Consider the following 17,682-nt stretch of genomic DNA (forward strand, 5'->3'; position numbering starts at 1 on the left):
ATTACCCAATATATACCACTTCTTCTCACTTTTGACAAGTCAGGACTGGGCACCCAAACTTCTGTAAGATGCGCTATTTTTTAATTAATTTTTATTTTATTTTAAATTTATGTTTTAATTTAATTTATTAAAATGATACAAATATTATATTATATAAAAGTATTTTTAATTGATTTTAAAAAAAATTTATTAAAATAATTTTATTTGTTTAAGAAAATGATGTTATTAAGTATAATTATTTTTCTTATATTATTTAATTTATACAAGACTTTTTTAAGTTAATATTTTAATTTTAAAAAAAAATCTAAATTTTCTCTAATAATATTTTTGCTTTAATAAAAAAAATTAAAAATTTTAATATTATTATTTTACTAAATATAATTTGTTTGTTTATGTCATTAGATTTTTTTTAAATGATAATACTTTTTGTTTAACAATTTATTTATAGAAGAACATTATATTTACATTATAAATAAAATACTTAAACAATCACATTTGTCTTAGGGAAAAAAAATTGAAGATGAAGGCATGTCGAGACAATGGTTTCTATTATGGTCATGGTCTGGCTGCCGACAAATTCCACATTTTTTTTCTACTTTCCTGTTCATTTTCTTCTTGGTCCATCTCAGTAGGAATGTGAGTTGAAATCGGACGAGCCTTTCAGTCCTTTTTCTCTTGTATCAGGACCCCACTGATCTCCTTTATATTCTTGTCAACATTAATTTGTGTTATAGTAAAACAAAGGACTTAAAGACGTGCAAAATGTATTGTAAAGTGAATAGCGGCAGCACATAGTTCATGAGATCAACATTGATAGATAATATATTTTGAAATCGTCTGCCCTTTGTTTCTCTTTATGTGGGGACGAGAACAAACTTACTATAAATCTGCAGAATCCACTATCCGCTCCAGAATCAACAGTCTCTACCTGTGCTCTAGCTTCGGGTTCACCCCCAAGGAGTGTATGCTTCAACAAGAATCACACAGGGGTAGATTTGATACAATCAAAACCTCTAGTAAAATACCCACCAATAACCCAGCGGGCGGATAAAGTACATTAAAAAGTCCGTTTTAGGTGAGAACATGGTAAGTGTTTAACCTGATATTCACTATAATCACACTTTTGGGATTGTAACATAACCCTAAACCTTCCAGATGGTCTGGATGTTTGAAGTGAGGATTGTGCCTCTGTTACAATAAATGTGGTTGTGTCTGTCGAATTCGTTTACAACCTGTGTATTTGATTCTTGTTGACCCTTATTCAATGTCTCGAAGACGACTTCAGAATACTGTGAGTCAGAGTTGATCATTGCCTGAGTTTGTCAGCCTCTAATAGCAAAGAGTTTTGCGATCTTGAAGTACGTCTCCTCAACCTTTATTCATTGTGTTTTTTAATTTGTTTTAATACTACTAACTATTTTTCTCATTTTTTAATTAACGTACATAACAAAACAAAATCATCAATGACACATAAATTTAGCTAAGAAATACATACATCGTAACTGAAAAATTATACTATAATTTTCTCCAATTTTATTATTTTCCTTTGTCTATATATATCTCTAAAAAATAAAAATAAAAGTTTTTTTAAAAAAAAAACAAAAAACCATGTTGAGAATTCGGGTTTGAGGGACCCGAATTCGCAACACAAAATTACAATTTTTTTTTTTTGAGTTACTCCTTCACTAAAACAAACCCAATAAGACTTCAAATTCCTTCAAGATGTAGCATAAAAAAATTCAAGGATGTCATCAAGCAAGTTGCACCTATAGGGGTTTCCCCTTATGGAATTCACGAATCACAATTGGTCAGACAATTGTTCTTTCCACAGCTAGAACATATAGAATATTCAGAAAAATTAATCAAGTATCAAATAATAGAGTTGATAACCAATGAAGACATGTTAAAGGTGCTAATAGGATCCAACTATTGAAAGTGTTTTTGTCCAATAAAATTTTTAACTACTTTTAACAAATCAATAATTCAACTATTGCAAGAAGACATGTCTGTTATACAATACTTTTCAAATGAAGATTACTTTTGTCATTTTCCTGTTGAAATTATTATTGTTATTATATTGCATTATTTTCGTTTTATTTTGTTATGTTTATTATGTTTCAAATTCATTTTATTATTTTCAATTCTTATTTTAATTTATTCAAAAGTCTTATATAAATTAAATATTATCAAATAAAGTCTATTATCAATTAAGTTTTATATAAATTAAATAATATAAGAAAAATAATTATACTTAATATCATTATTTTTTTAAACAAATAAAAATTATTTTAATAAAAAATTATTTTTAAAATCAATTAAAAATATTTTTATATAATATAATATTTATATTATTTTAATAATTTAAATTAAAACATAAATTTAAAAATAAAATAAAAATTAAATTTAAAAGGGCACGCAAGTTGGAGTAGTCAATTTCGACTTCTCCAAAGTGAAAAAAAGTTATATATATTAGGTAATAATACATAAACTCGTGTATATTAGGAAAATATAAGAGTGTGTATTGGTGGAAATCGCTAGACTCTTGCCTCCAAAATGGTGGATATGTTTGTGGAGGCTGGCTATTTCGAGTCGCATAACCAGTTCCAATGTTCCTCAACTGCTTTTTCAATGGCAATGATGGCAGCCATAATCTCGGCCATAAAAGCAAGTTTCACAACAATTGTGTTCCTAAGACATGTCAATAAAAAAAAATTATCATAAAAATTCACATCACATCTATTAATAAAACTTATATAAATTATTAACTAAAACTCAGCATATTAATTGAAAGGGGAAATAAAGAAACTAAAAAAAACATAATGTTTGTGTTATAAATCTAATGATGGACGAAGTGGTTATAGACTTTTTTATTAAATCCTTAAGGTTTATAAAATAAAACAATCTGAAGACTGACCAAATTGACCATAAAAATAACAAAAACAATAAATCAGAATAAAGTTTACCTTCATTATCTCCACACTGTTGGTTAAATCAAGCTCTTTAGGATTGATTTCATACTCTGGGACTTCGCGCGCATGATTAACATGCATAGGGGCCATCTGAAAGCACAAGTAGGGTAATAAACTCTGAATCAAACACACAACTCCAAGAAAAACAAAAACGAAGCGAAAAGGGGCAAAAAGATATGTTTTTTTTTCTTTCAAAAAAGACCTCTTTGGGAGACAGGGATTGTCAAACCTTAGAATCGAACATTTGTTTGAGTCTGAGAAGCTTACGAAGCGCCTCTTCCTTAGTGGAAATAAGTTCCTGCTGAAAGCACGTGGCTTTCCGCTCCGATACCATGATACGCGCCATCGCCTCCTTCGTTGTGTTCAGGATGATATCGGTGTAGGCCTTCTTTGGAGGGTGTATTTTAAATAAATACTGCAACAATATTGTTAAAAAATTTCAGAGAACGAAGAAACAGCGAAGACATGTTATGTTAAGATTTTGGAAAAGTGAAAGAGAGGAGTGACCAATGGCGAAAGAGTCATAGAGAACAATGTGGATGCCATCCACTAGAACGGGAACACAATCAACAGGATTGAGCTAGTGAAACTCTGAAAAAGAGGAAAATTGATGAATGAATAATTTACAAATTGAAAAAGTTAGGGTTAAAAAACAAACCAGGACGAGATTACTCTTCCTTCAACAGATTGAGGGGCTGGTACTCGTATTTGAGCCCTGGATGCAATGCAAAGGTGAGTGAAAATGAGATGAAAGAAAAAAGAAAATAAAAGAGTACCTTTGAGGTTAAGAGCGATTTGGACTCGATGGGAACAAGCGCTCCTCCAACTGGTTGCTAGTTTTTGACGACGTCAAGGTTGAGGGTGATGGCATCGCAAACATCGAGGGACTTGACAACGCGGGTGGCTTTGGGATCGGAGAGAGAAGTTGAACTCTAGTATGACTTTTACTCTGTACTCTCTTTCTAGAACCCTTTGAGTGAAAATGAGTGAGCGGAGGTGTAGAGGAAGTTTTAAACAAAAATGTTTTTGAAAATTGGTTCCCATTGAAAAACGGTTTTTGAAAATAATGCCTTTTGAATATTCAATTTCGACGACAAAAATCATCATTTGCGGTTTCAATTGTAATTTTACAAAAATTGTCGTTGAAATGTTCTTTATATTTACAAAAAAATATAAAGAACATGTCATGTGTTTATATGATACTATTTCAGTATTCTCCTCTCTTTGTTCAAGATAGATGAAAATCATGATTTTAAAGGAGGAGACTTTTGACAACTTCATTCAAGTACAATATCTCATACTACTTTTTATTTATATTTACTTTTTCCTAAATCATATGAGGTTTAATTATATTCAGCAGTGTTAGATTTTCATTTCTCTTTTCTTTTTTCATCTCTTTTAAACATTGTCCCTCCTGTGTTTGTTTTCATTGTTACCCCTTCCTTCAGTTTTTCCTCTCTATATTTTACATTTGAAAATAGATGATGAATAAGAATAAAACTACCATGCGAGAGCCAAGAATATATAGAACTTTGCTTAATATTTATCATATTCTATTTACAATGCCTTGTATCTTTTCATATTCTATATACATATGCATTTTTATCTAATAGTTGTTACTTCTTCTTAGAATGGGAGAAGGTTTGTAACCATTGTCCATTGATGCCGCCTAAATTTCATATGTTTCTTGAGAAATTCTCACATGTTGTGAATTAATTTAACAGATGCATTGTTTAAACTCAAATCCCCAATAAAAGAAATTAAATCATATTTTATGCAAGAACTATTTTTGAATGAGCATCTTTAATCTCAATTAGATATCGTTTGGTTGTTGATACTTTGGTTTTAAACAACCTTTTTAGTATTTCTGGGTCAACATGAGGTGTAATGCATTAGACCTAGTATAGCAAGCTATATGAACCAAACCTAGACTGATAGGACTTAACACACAGTGTAGTCAGTGTAGCAAGCTATATGAACCAAAAAACACTTGGCGTGTGATAGTGGTCTACCAATCACAAGACATCTCCATAGTCTTTGATATTATCGTTGTGTTACACTACTATAGGCCATGCGCGTGCCCGGTATTCATGAGTTCTCTAGAGATCTCGCCAAGATCTCATGCAAGCGGCCTCACTTGACACTCATATAAGTGATTTCATCAAGTGCATGCTGCAAATTATACACCACCCATAAGGGATATGAAAATCATTAAAAACTTTATAAGATGTAAAGCTTTCTCAAACATGTAAAGTATACTATAAAGTTTATCCTCTCATTGATGCAGCTCTAACACTTTCTTACAACATAGGAAGAGACTAAAAGCAACTTATAGAAATCAATTTGAGTGTTAGCAGAACTGACAAGTGACTTGTTTTTACCCATATGAACCTTCTTCATGGGATCTCCAATCACAAAGGTTGGGTTACCATCACTTGTTTGTTTGTTTTCAAGTGGCTTAAGTCTCATTCCCCTCGATATTTCTAATATCATATTCCTCCCTAAGGGTATTGTTGAAGGATCTGCTAAGTTTCCTTCCGACTTCACATAATCTATGGAAATTGTTCCATCTTTTAGTAGTTGATTAGCCACCTTATGTCTCAGTTGTATATGTCTATTTTTCCCATGAATGTTTTATTCTTAGCCACAACTATTGCTGATTGGGAATCACAATGCATAGATATTGATGGGGTCGGTTTCATTCCCAAAGGAATGTTAGCTAAAAAGTTTTTCAATCACTTAGCCTCACTGTCAACCATTTCTAGAGCAACAAATTCTGACTCCATTGTTGATCTAGGAATAATAGTTTGTCTGGTTGATCTCCAAGCTACCACACCACCACCAAGAGTAAACACATAACCACTAGTAGATTTTGTCTCGTCTGATCAAAGATCCATTTAGAATTGCTATACCCTTTAAGTATTGCGGGAAATACATTGTATTCAATACCATAATCCATGGTACTTCTCAGATATCTCATGAGTCTAACAAGTACATCCCAATAGTCCTGATTAGGACTGTGTGTATATCTACTCAATCTGCCTACTACATATTCAATATCAGGTCTAGAAAAGTTCATCAAATGCAATAAGCTCTCAATGATTTGGGCATATATTGAGTTTGCACAATTGATTCTCCTCTATTTTTCTTTAAATGAGAGTTAGCATCATAAGGGCAACTCATTGACTTAAAGTCATATTTATACTTCCTAAGAAGTTTCTCAACATAATGCTCTTGGGATAGTAATATATTATCTCCCTTCCTTGTAATTTTAACTCCCAAAATAACATTTATTTCACCCATGTCTCATGTCACAAAAGATAGTTACTTTAAAGAGAAAAAAATCACATTCTCAAATATTCCATGTAAATATTTTTCTTACAATCCAATCATTTTATTGTTAATGTAAAGTCAATCAAAAATCACTTATAACCCCCCACATTGATCAATCCTAGCTAATTAGAACACATCAAAGGTTCCCCCATGATCTCAAAAATTTCAATAACTTCTCTAGCAAATTTCAAAACCACAAAGATAAGTTATGAAAGTATGAGGGATTTAATTCTTAATACTGCACCTAACACTACCACATTATGCTTTTAAAACACTCACACTTGTACTTTCAGAAGATAGCATGTTCATAATTCTTAATCTCATCACTTAGCAAAATCATTTTATAATAGTGTAACCAATCAACATTTATTCTACCAATTGAATTTGGCAACCAATTAGGAAAATTCACATAACAGTGTCAATTAAAGTTTTATTATTAGAATCAAGTAGCGTGTTATCAACATCACTAGTACCAATCGATATAACAAAATCACAATGTAACACAATTCAAGTTACATTAACAATTGAAATTCAATCTCTTAAAAAAACTTGAAATTCAAATACATGATTTCATGTCACAAGTGAATATTAATATATATAAATATATAACAATTAAAAGTAGCAATTGAATGATAATTGTAAATAAATGTTCACATTAATATTTGCATTATATGAAGTTAAAAAAATCATATTCTTTCACTATAACAAGCTAACATTAGTTGGTCAGCTATTCAATAAAACAATTGAAACTTGTTGCAAATGAAACATTATGAAATATCCAATTTTTTCAATAGTAATAGCACAATTGAAATATAAAATATCCAATCAATTGCCTTTGTAGCATTTTACTACCTCCTCCTGTCATAGTTTGTTTTAAATCAACAAGATCAGAACGAATTAAGCCTAGCAGTTCAGTTTCATGTTGTACAGAATGACATGATTTCTTAGTTAATTTTGATTCAACACATATTTCACATTTCTTGCTTTGTTTATCATGCTTATTAATTAAACCTAGTTGTTGCAATTTCATAACATATGTTGGATTAGCATGTCCTAATCTAGCATGCCATATATCATAAGAATCAATCAAGTAAGCAGAAGAAGATGCATTCTCATTAATCACTTCAGAAACATTAAGTACAAAGAGACCCTGATCTCAATAATCCTTCCCCATAAATACATTATTCTTAGTCATAACTATCTTATCAAACTCAAAGGATATATTTATCCCAACCTTTCCCAACAATGCTACATAAACAAGGTTAACTCTTATAGAGGGAACATGTAGCACATCATTCAAAGCAAGTGTTTTCCCAAATGTGAGCTTAAGAAGAACTTTCCCCTTTCCTTGAACCGGAGTAGTTTTCAAATCACCAAGATAAACTTGTTCTTCTACATCCCCCACAGTAATGTAGGAGGTAAACATACTCTTATTAGCACAAATGTGCCTAGTAGCCCCCAAGTCTACCACCCATTTGTTCACATTGGTAACAACATTCACTTGAGAAATGACCGCAACAATAATGTCATATCCTTTAACTAGGTTAGTCCTAGGCTTAGGAGGATTGTCATTTCTCACAACTTTGTGCCTAAACTGAGGAGCAAAATGTCTTGGCTTCCCACAAACAAAACCGGCTCCCTTTTTTCTTCAAAAAAGGATTAGAAGCAAGAGCACGTGGGATGGGATTAGAATGAGCAGCATGTGGGTTATTATATTTGTTCTTATTCTTGTTATTATGATCAATTTTGTTGCCATACCTCTTATGAAATGGTTTTTCTTGTACCATGTTTGCCTTGGCAGACATTGCTTTGGTCCTTGCTGCAACACTTTCCTTCCTATTTGTATCTTCAATGATAATGTGGGTGATAAGGTCTGGCAGTGACATTTGTTTGTGCATGTGCTTTAACTATTGTTTATAGTCTGTCCAGGACTCCGACAGCTTCTTAATCAGAAGTTCAAAAATGAACTCGTTAGGAAAATAGATGTTTTCAGTCTTTAGGTCTTCCAGTAACTTGTGGTATTCGTTGATTTGTACCTTGATGTCTTTTTCTTCGTTCATGATCCAACAGTAGTAGTTGGCGATGATGAATCTCAGTCTGACCATGTCCTTGACAATGTATTTGAGTAGGAGAGAGTCTCATATCTCTTTGGATTCCTTATAGGAGCAGTAGACATCGAAAAGGTCATTAGACAAGGCACTTAACAAAGTGTGACAACATACCTTATTGACTTGAATTGTAACACCCTGATATATATATATCTATATATTATTAGTAATTATGTTTGGTGTTTGATTATTTGTTGCGTTATTTTCATCCGTAATTATTTTTAAGGAAGTTAATTTAGTTAATAGAGGGGTGGATAGATAAGGATCTAGCTTGTCAAAGAAGCCTCTTGAGAAAGCTTCTCAAAGAAGCCTCTTGAGAAAGCTTCTCAAAGAAGCCACGAGGAAGCTTCTAGAGAAAGCTACATGAAGCTGCCTCGGTAAAAACGCTGTCCAGCCTTCATTAACCGTTGGATCTTCTCGAAATTTGGTCTGCAACTTCACAAAACACTTTTCCATGATCTGACCGTTGGGATCTTTGAGAAGATGTCTGGAGTGTTCTAGAAGCCTCTTAATGAAGCTTCTGGAGGAAGCCTCTTAATGAAGCTTCTGGAGGAAGCCTCTTAATGAAGCTTCTAGAGAAAACTACATGAAGCTGCCTCGGTAGAAACGCTTCCCAGCCTTTGTTAACCATTGGATCTTCTCGAAATTTGGTTTGCAACTTCACAAGACAATTTACCATGATTTAACCGCTGGGATCTTTGAGAAAATATTTGGAGTGTGCTAGAAGCTTCCGTTCCCGAGAGCATCTCTTATTTAAGCATTTCAGCCTTTGCTTTCTTGTAACTTAGGAAAAACGCCATTTCTTCTTCTTTCTTTCTTCCAAAGCCATTTCTAAAGTTCCAAGAACTTTCTCCATCACCCACATCCACCATTAGCCACCACAAACCATCATTGTTCTCCATTGAAAACCCACACCGAGAGGAACCCTTCAATCGAAGCGGAATCTTCCAACTTGGCTTGCGGTTCCGGTAGAGAACGAAAACCCTAATCTGACCTTTCATTTTCTTTCGAGGTAACCATGGTTCTATGCTTGTTTCTTGTTAGTTTCATCTTGTCTTTGCATCTTTTCTAACTTTGCAACCGCCATTGCATGTCTTATGCTTCCTTTGAAAAACCTTAGAGAAAGAGACTTTGTAAACATTATCCTTTCATGAAATGCATGTTATTTTCGTAACCTACACTGAACCCCGGTCACATTGGCGTGGTCGGAATTTCCAAATTACGTTCCTTTGTAAAACCCGAAATACTCTCAGCTCTTTCATGTAGTGATGTGGGTGTTTGACCCAGAGCACTGTTACTAGCTTTGTTTTCTTAAATCCATACTAAGTCTCCTTCGTTTTGGCATGGTAGTGGCTTGTGTGGAATCGACAAGCAAGGACAAAAAGGAATCTTCAAGTGACACGACGAGGAATCCATGGGGTAGCTCACTATAGGTAAGGGGAGTTTATTATAAAATTTACCATTTTAACACCATAGTTAGGGTCAGGGAACCTAGCTATGAGGATATCTGCCTGTCCCTGTTGCATGCTGATTTTTCTTCAAAGAAAATCACGTTTTAACTAATGGGATGCGATATATATATGTATTGTGATGAATGATATTATTTTGGCTGTTTGAAGATTGTGCGTGTGGAAATGATATTGTTGTGTTTGTTTGAATTGTTGTTGATGTTGCTATTGAGGATTTTAATTGATATGTGATGATAATGATAATTATGATGATATTGATTTGAGATGACGTTGTTAATAAAGACCATGTCAACATGAATTGTTATTATTGATGAATATGTGAATATGAAATGAGGTTGTTGTTGTTGTTGATAACGTCATTGAGATGAGATGATATTTATGTTGTGAATGACATGGAAATATGATTTGTTCATTGATGTTGGAAATGCATTGGCATGTGCATGTTGTGTATGTTCGTGGGGGGCACTGTGCACTGACCTTTCAGGGTCTTTGGCACTAGCTTTTGGCCACGTTCATACGTTGGATGTTGTGTATGATCGTGGGGGGCACTGTGCACTGACTTTCCAGGGTCTTTGGCACTAGCTTTTGGCCACGATCATACGTCGTATGAAGTGTATGTCATGGGGGGTAGAGTGCACTGACCTTGTCGGATGGCCCAGACGTGGGTAACTAGCGTGGTTAGAGAATCTAAGCATTCCTGAGGGGATGCTTAGGTGCTTTAATTGGTCCATGGTCTTTGGCATTTACTTTTGGTCGTGATCATAGCTCATACGACATAGGAAATAGAGTAACTGTGGCCAAGTGTACTTTGTACTAGGGGGCTGTCACCTGGTAGGGAACACCTTTGGGCTCCCAGGCTGATCACCTATGGGAGGGGGGCTGTTACGTGCACAACCGGGTGGTCTCGACAAACTCAGCACAGTTCCCTAAGTGAGAGTGTCGTGTGGACACGCTTAGGCTATTTCCTGAGGTTTGGTTGTTGTTGGTACGTACCACATTGCATCTGAGTGTTGAGTTAGGTGCATGCATCATTCTGTGCAGTCTTGATTGGGTCCATGGATGGATGATGAGTAATCGTTGGATGTGAATGACGAATATTTGTTGGATATGAGTGTTGAATAATGATTGTTGTGTATGCTTATCATGTTTGCCTATGTTCCTTGCTAATTGTGGTTATTTGGAATTGGTATTGGTTCTTTTATAATAAACTCACCCTTGCAATTTTGTATCGTGTGGTTGATACATGTGATGATCACGAACCTTGTTCGTGGGAGCAGAATGACAGTGGCAGGGTGTAGGGAGTAAGATTCTGGTGAGGAGCCGCCGAGCCGACGTGATGACGTTGGCGTTATTTTGGGAGAGAGTTGTGTTTTGTAATCAACTCCTCCGTAGTTGGTTTTTAAGTTTTATTTTGTTGAGTTAAAGATGTAAAACTGGAATTTTAATTTTATATATATATATATGAATATATTTAATTTTCGTTATGTGTATGACATGTACCGAATTATTGTTTCTATGTAATTATGCATAATCACTTAAGTAATGGCGTGTTGTTGGGTGAATTTATGTTGTGACAAAATCACTTCTATTTTCATAATAAAAAAATTAAGGGAGTTCTTTTTATAAAAATTGAAATTATCGAATATTAGAGTGTGGATACCGTAGCGACGAGGCGGGTCGTTACATGAACCATTTGTTGAAGTTGACTAGCATCATCAATGACATCAGGTTCGAGAGTGGAAGGAGCGAAGACAACTCCATGCATGTCTAGCAAGGTATAAACGTGTTCATGCCAGCTTGGCAAAGGTTGTAGTTGGTGGCGTGGGGTGGTTGGAAGCGTCAGCATTATTGGCAGGTTTTGCAACTTCAAACATGATATAAACCTTTTAGATTGTTGTTGAACTTCCTAAGACGTGGCAGTCACTGACCTAAAAGGTTTATCCGCGGTGTCCCACGCATACCTTCTAGGATACAACAAGAACATCTTAGTAGAGCTAAGGTTATAGAACTCAAAAAGAGAAATAATTGACCCAAGAGTAAAGGGGGAAAAAGCTTAATACAAGAAAAGAGAAGCAAGAAAACAATTGACCTCATCTCCTTTCAAAATCAAGTTCAAAATCATCAGCCAACTTTTTTTTCTTTTTTTTTTATCACCAATTATGAGCCTATAATTGCCATTGTCACCCCACTTTTATTGGCATTAATAAGAAATTTGAATTTCAAATTTTGAATTTAAATGTCATAACTGTCCATTTAATTAAATTTATTTTTTAAGAAAATTATTTTGAATTAAATATTAAAATTAAAACAGATTTTTTCCTCCTTTTTTATGCATGACAAGTTTCTCATTTATTATGGTCATTTATAGGCTTTGGAGCTTGATAAAGGTGTCCATCCTAACTCCTAAGGGCTAAAAGATAGAGGAAATATGACAAGAGCTTGCAAAATCAAAATATTTGGTGTGGTGCTCATTCATGTACTAAGCAATCATGGAAACTACAAAACCTGAAGTATATTTGTATGTTGATTGTTGAACCTATTAACATAGTTCATTTGTTAATACTTAGTGATCTTTGTCATTATCTTATTTGTGTTATTTTATGAATTATTGCTTTTCTTGTAGTGTAATTTATTTATTGGTTAGAGGATAATCATCATGTTGAGTTATTATCATAAAATATGTGTTTGTTTCATAGAAGCTTGTGAGTTTGTTCTAAAGGAAAAACATTTTTTCAAATTCTCACATTTGGAACAACTAGAGGTTTTAGGAAAAGTGTTTAATAAAGTTGCAGAAGATGACATGCATATTAAGGTAACTATTGTAACAACCCGTTTCCTTTGTTTTTTTTTAAATAATAAATAAAAAAAATAAGAATTAGGTCATCATATTTCTCACTTTATAAAGGAACTTTTAACCTAGAGCATTGTTACAAAACATTTTTTGTTCCTTTTTCTCTGACACTCAAGAACCCTAATAGAGCAACTGGAGGAGGAGCTCTAGAGAGCACCAGAAACGCCACCATTGCTAATGGAGAATGATTGAGCGATTACATCGAGATAAAGGATGAGTTACTCGCGCTTGGGGATTAGAATACGTGTAGGGATCCCTAGAGAAGCAATTTTGGGTTGTTTTATGAACTTTCAATTCACGAAGCATTTCTAATCGAAGATTTCTTACGCTAAATTGAGTGTAATATCTACCACCGTAAACATTTATGATTTTGTTTTACTGTATATTGACATAATATTTTTTGTTGAAGCGGCATGGTGTTATCACGATTTTTTTGTGGTTTTTGAATTGTCAGATTGTTATCACTCAATTTTTTTGGTGTATATTAACGTTTACGATTTTTTTTTTTGTTTTACGCTTTGTGGGTTGACCATTGTTTTCAAATTGTCACTGAATTGTTACCACTCAAACTAAATGTTTGGCACAAATGTATTCTATTCCTATGGCTTGCAATCTAAATTCTACGTACCATTGTATCTGTTCTTTTAAATGTGTGTGTGTATTCTAGAAACATATAAAAAAGTAAAGTAATAAAAAAATTAAATAAAGTTATAGAAATTATTGCTTAATAATAATTATTTCTACTACACTTTAATTTAATTGTTGTAGAGGCTCTTTTTAATTGAAAATATAGTTCAATTTAATAGATATAGGTTTTGAGTCATGTAAATATTACTACTGTGGGATGTGTATATGATTCATGAAGCATGATAAATTGTTATATTGGGATTATGAAATGGTGATTGAGATTGTGTGTAAGTGATAAATTGAGTATGTAATGAATTGTGAGATACATGTGTATTGAGATGTTGTATGTATTGAGTTGTGAACTATGAACTCTGCAATCACACAACTGTAAGACTGTTAGTCGATGAATACGACTAACTTTTGTGTATAAAACCTGTGTATTTTGTATCAAACTTTCCCAATTTATGGTTGTTTTGTAATATTATAAGTACTTTTTATTAAATATAGGTAATAGATAATTTATACTTTTGTTTTGTGTGTTTAATAATCAATTTCTCTCAATTTCAGGCTAATTAGGCAAATTGGAAAAAGTGTTGTTTTCACCTTCTCGCTAAGCCAATATGTTGGCTTAGCAAGCATTCGCTAAGCACGACACTCAATGGCTAAACGCGAGGAAGAATCCAGAAGAAGATGAGCTTTCAGGTTCACTGAGCGCACCGCTCCAGGTAGACCAAACAGTTAAATTTCCAGAGGCAAGGAAGACCAAGCTCAGAGCAGCTGATGCTCCCTCTTCCTTTATGCCAATAGCTGGCATTCCTGCATCCTCTACTTCAACCCCACTCCCAGCTTTAGCAGACTTATCTGCCCAGAGCTCTCAGACTTCAAATGCCAAATTGCAAAGCTTGTTTGAAGGACATATTCTCATTGTACAAAGCTTGCAGGAACTAGCTAGCAAAGGCCAATTATGAGTGTAGAGCAGTTCATTGAGAAGGTGGCCTGGCCTGGGGCTTGACCTTCTTTTGTGGGGGATAATGAAAGTTTTACAGCCCAGGCACCTCAACAGCATGAGCCAGAACCAGAAAATGATCACTCATCTGAAGCCACCATCTCTGGAGCTGTTGATTGTAAAAAAAGAAGATTAGAAACGAGATCCAATGAGGCTGCTCATCATGGACCAATGCCAGCGTCAGCTGATGCACCATTTCTAGGAGTGGATCCATCTCCACCTCAGCACGTAGTAGACTCTTCCATTCCTGTCTTAGAGATACATGAGGGCCAGACCATACCAGGTTTGCCTTTGGACACTTCTCCTCCAGCTACTCCAGTATGGCATATAACAAATGAGAAGAATGTTCAGATAAAGGACAATTAGGACCAATCACAGGAATTTTAATTCCCGATGACACTTTTCGCTTTTTGATTTATTATTATTATAATTTTGGTTTTCGTATAATATTTCCTTTATGTCTATATATACTGTTAGTTTTATATATGAATAGTTAGTATGCGTATCTTGAAGCATTTTGAACAGTTTAACTTATTTTAGATGACATGGCAGTGAAACACTTTATCTTTTTGTGAAAAATGGGTGTATGACTTTATTTTAAATTGAATGCATGATTTTGAGGGAATTTGTGTTTCCTTTCATGAAATTGAGAAAATGTGCATGCGAACAAAGAAAGAACAAGAATGTGAACTTGCATTTAGAATTGTTAGTCAGTAGACAGATTGATTGTGAAAGAAAAGCTTGAACCAAAAACCGGTGAGAGTGTGACCTTAAATTGTGAGTGAACGACTAGCTGTGAGTAATAATCTTTGCATGAATCTCTAAATTTTAGAATGAAACGTATAAATGAGGACATGATGAAGGCCATGATTGTACATACACAAGCTCTCTGACCAAATAGCTTACCTTGAATGATACTTGTATCTTTTGCTCCCGTGTATAAAGCTTATTGATTTGTCATTAACTGAACCCTGAACTTTAAATGATTATCTCCTAATACCTTGTGTAGATTCTAGGAGAGCATATGGTTCAAGACAAATTTACTCTAAATTTGGGGGAGAAAATTTTAAAAGAATGAAAAGAAAAAGGTTAAGCATCAGCACACACAACAAATAAGTTGTAAGTTAAAAAAAAGAAAAAAAAATAAGTTGTGTTGTTACAATAAGGTCAAAAGAAAATTAAGAAAAAGGAATAGTGAGAAGGCTATTTTTTACAAAACAAGAAAAGATCATTGGGATTAGTCTAGGACTTGTGCTCTCTTAGAATCTAAACCTTTGAATCCTAGAAAAACCAATGAATTTTTGTAGCCAAGCCTCACTACAAGCTTGAGAAAGTCCTTCTGGTTCTGTTTATACATTTCTGACTTGATGGCATGAGATGAAATGCAAAGATTGGACCTCCTGTTAGTTGTTATCAATGAATAGCTTAAACACTTGTGCTTGAGTGAAACAATAGTCGTGAGACTGTGGTTTGAGCTACTTTCCTTGATATTTGTCTTATGATTAACTTCATCCAACTGTATAGTTCACATTTTGTTCTCCTCTTTGTCTGACTGCATATTCTGTGAAAACAAGTGATAGGTACACATTGCTTCATCTTTCTCATCATGCAATCAATAAATTTTGATGCATACACCTTTATACATAAACACTGCATGTATTACCACTTGAGGACAAGTGAGTTGTTCTCTTTTGCTTGAGGACAAGCAAAACTATAAATTTGGGGGAGTTGTTAGTCGATGAATATGACTAACTTTTGTGTATAAAGCATATGTATTTTGTATCAAACTTTCCCAATTTATGGTTGTTTTTTAATATTATAAGTACTTTTTGTTAAGTATAGGTAATAGATAATTTATACTTTTTGTGTGTGTGTGTGTTTAATAATCAATTTCTCTCAATTTCAGTTTAATTAGGCAAATTGGCAAAAGTGTTGTTTTCACCATCTCGCTAAGCCAATATGCTGGCTTAGTGAGCATTCACTAAGCGCGACACTCAGTGGCTAAGCGCGAGGAAGAATCTAAAAGAAGATGAGCTGTCAGGTTCATTGAGCGCACCGCTCCAGGTCATCAAGCGCACCGCTTCAGCTCATCCGCTAAGCGAGAGAAGCGCGCTGAGCCAAAAATCACTAACGTGCGCTAAGCGGTCCATATGTGTGCTAAGCGCACGAGCACGAACAAGGCCACCTATTTAAGCCTGAAATCAGATTTGCAAAAGGAGTTTGGAGTTTTTCTTGAAGAAGCCTCTACATGCACGAGAGTCTGGCCCTGGCTTGCAGCTTTTGCATGTTTAGGAAGTTCTAGAGAGAGAAATGTCCAAGTTCCAAAGAGTTCTGAGAGATTTTTCTGTGTGAAGATCTGCAGAGATGCGAGTTCGAAGCGAAAGCCGTTCTGAGAACTTGAGATGAGTTTGTGAGTGATTGTGAGATCCTAGAGGTGAAGGAGACATCCTCACCACTTGTGTTTTTGCAGTCTTTCATCTTGTTCTTCTCTTTGTTGTAAAGGAGGTTTCCGGACTATGGAAAGCTAAATCCTCTATTGGATCTTCCCTATAGGTACCTGATGTAAATACATTTCTATCTATGTAATGATGTTTTGTGTGTTCTCTGTGCTATCTGCTTTTCATTCCAGTGTGCTTTTACCTTGATCACCTAGATGCATGCTTTGTTAGGGTCATTCAACAGTGGGAACTGGTCTGATTCTAAAGTCCTTGGTAGTACGGGACTAAGTTGTTGTGCTATCACGAGGGATCGGGGTACAAAAACTTAGTTGTGTATGTGTATCTTAATGCGGTCTCGGTTGAGTTTAGTCTTACAAGCGGGATCTGAGAACGAGGCTTGATCAGAACTAGGCTAGGCTATCATGAGGAATCGGGGTCTAGCAGTCCAGGAGACAACATAGGAACGCATGAGCATTGTTAAATAGAGAACATCCTTTTTAGCATCAGGAACCTATGAGGAAGACTAACGCTTTCTCTACTTGTTTTTACACAGTATTTCTCTTGCGTGATTTTCTTTCTTTTTGCCTAGATAGTTTAAATACTTGTCCATAACCACAGTTATATTTTCATACCATACACCTATTTATCGAAATAGCTTGCCAGATAACACAAGTTCCCCGAGAGTTTGATACTCGGTTCTTACCGTTTTACACTACTTGTGCGATCCGGTGCACTTGCCGGCTGCGAACAAAGATCCTTTAAGGACGATGAGTTAATGCATGACAAGTTTGTAATGGGCTCCACTGTTGTAATGACTTGCTTCGTCGCTATGATATCACCACTCTAAACCACGAGAATTTTAATTCTTAAATGAAAATTAT

The sequence above is a fragment of the Glycine max genome, chromosome 18, assembly GCF_000004515.6.
Source record: "Glycine max cultivar Williams 82 chromosome 18, Glycine_max_v4.0, whole genome shotgun sequence".
In the NCBI taxonomy this organism is placed as follows: Eukaryota; Viridiplantae; Streptophyta; class Magnoliopsida; order Fabales; family Fabaceae; genus Glycine; species Glycine max.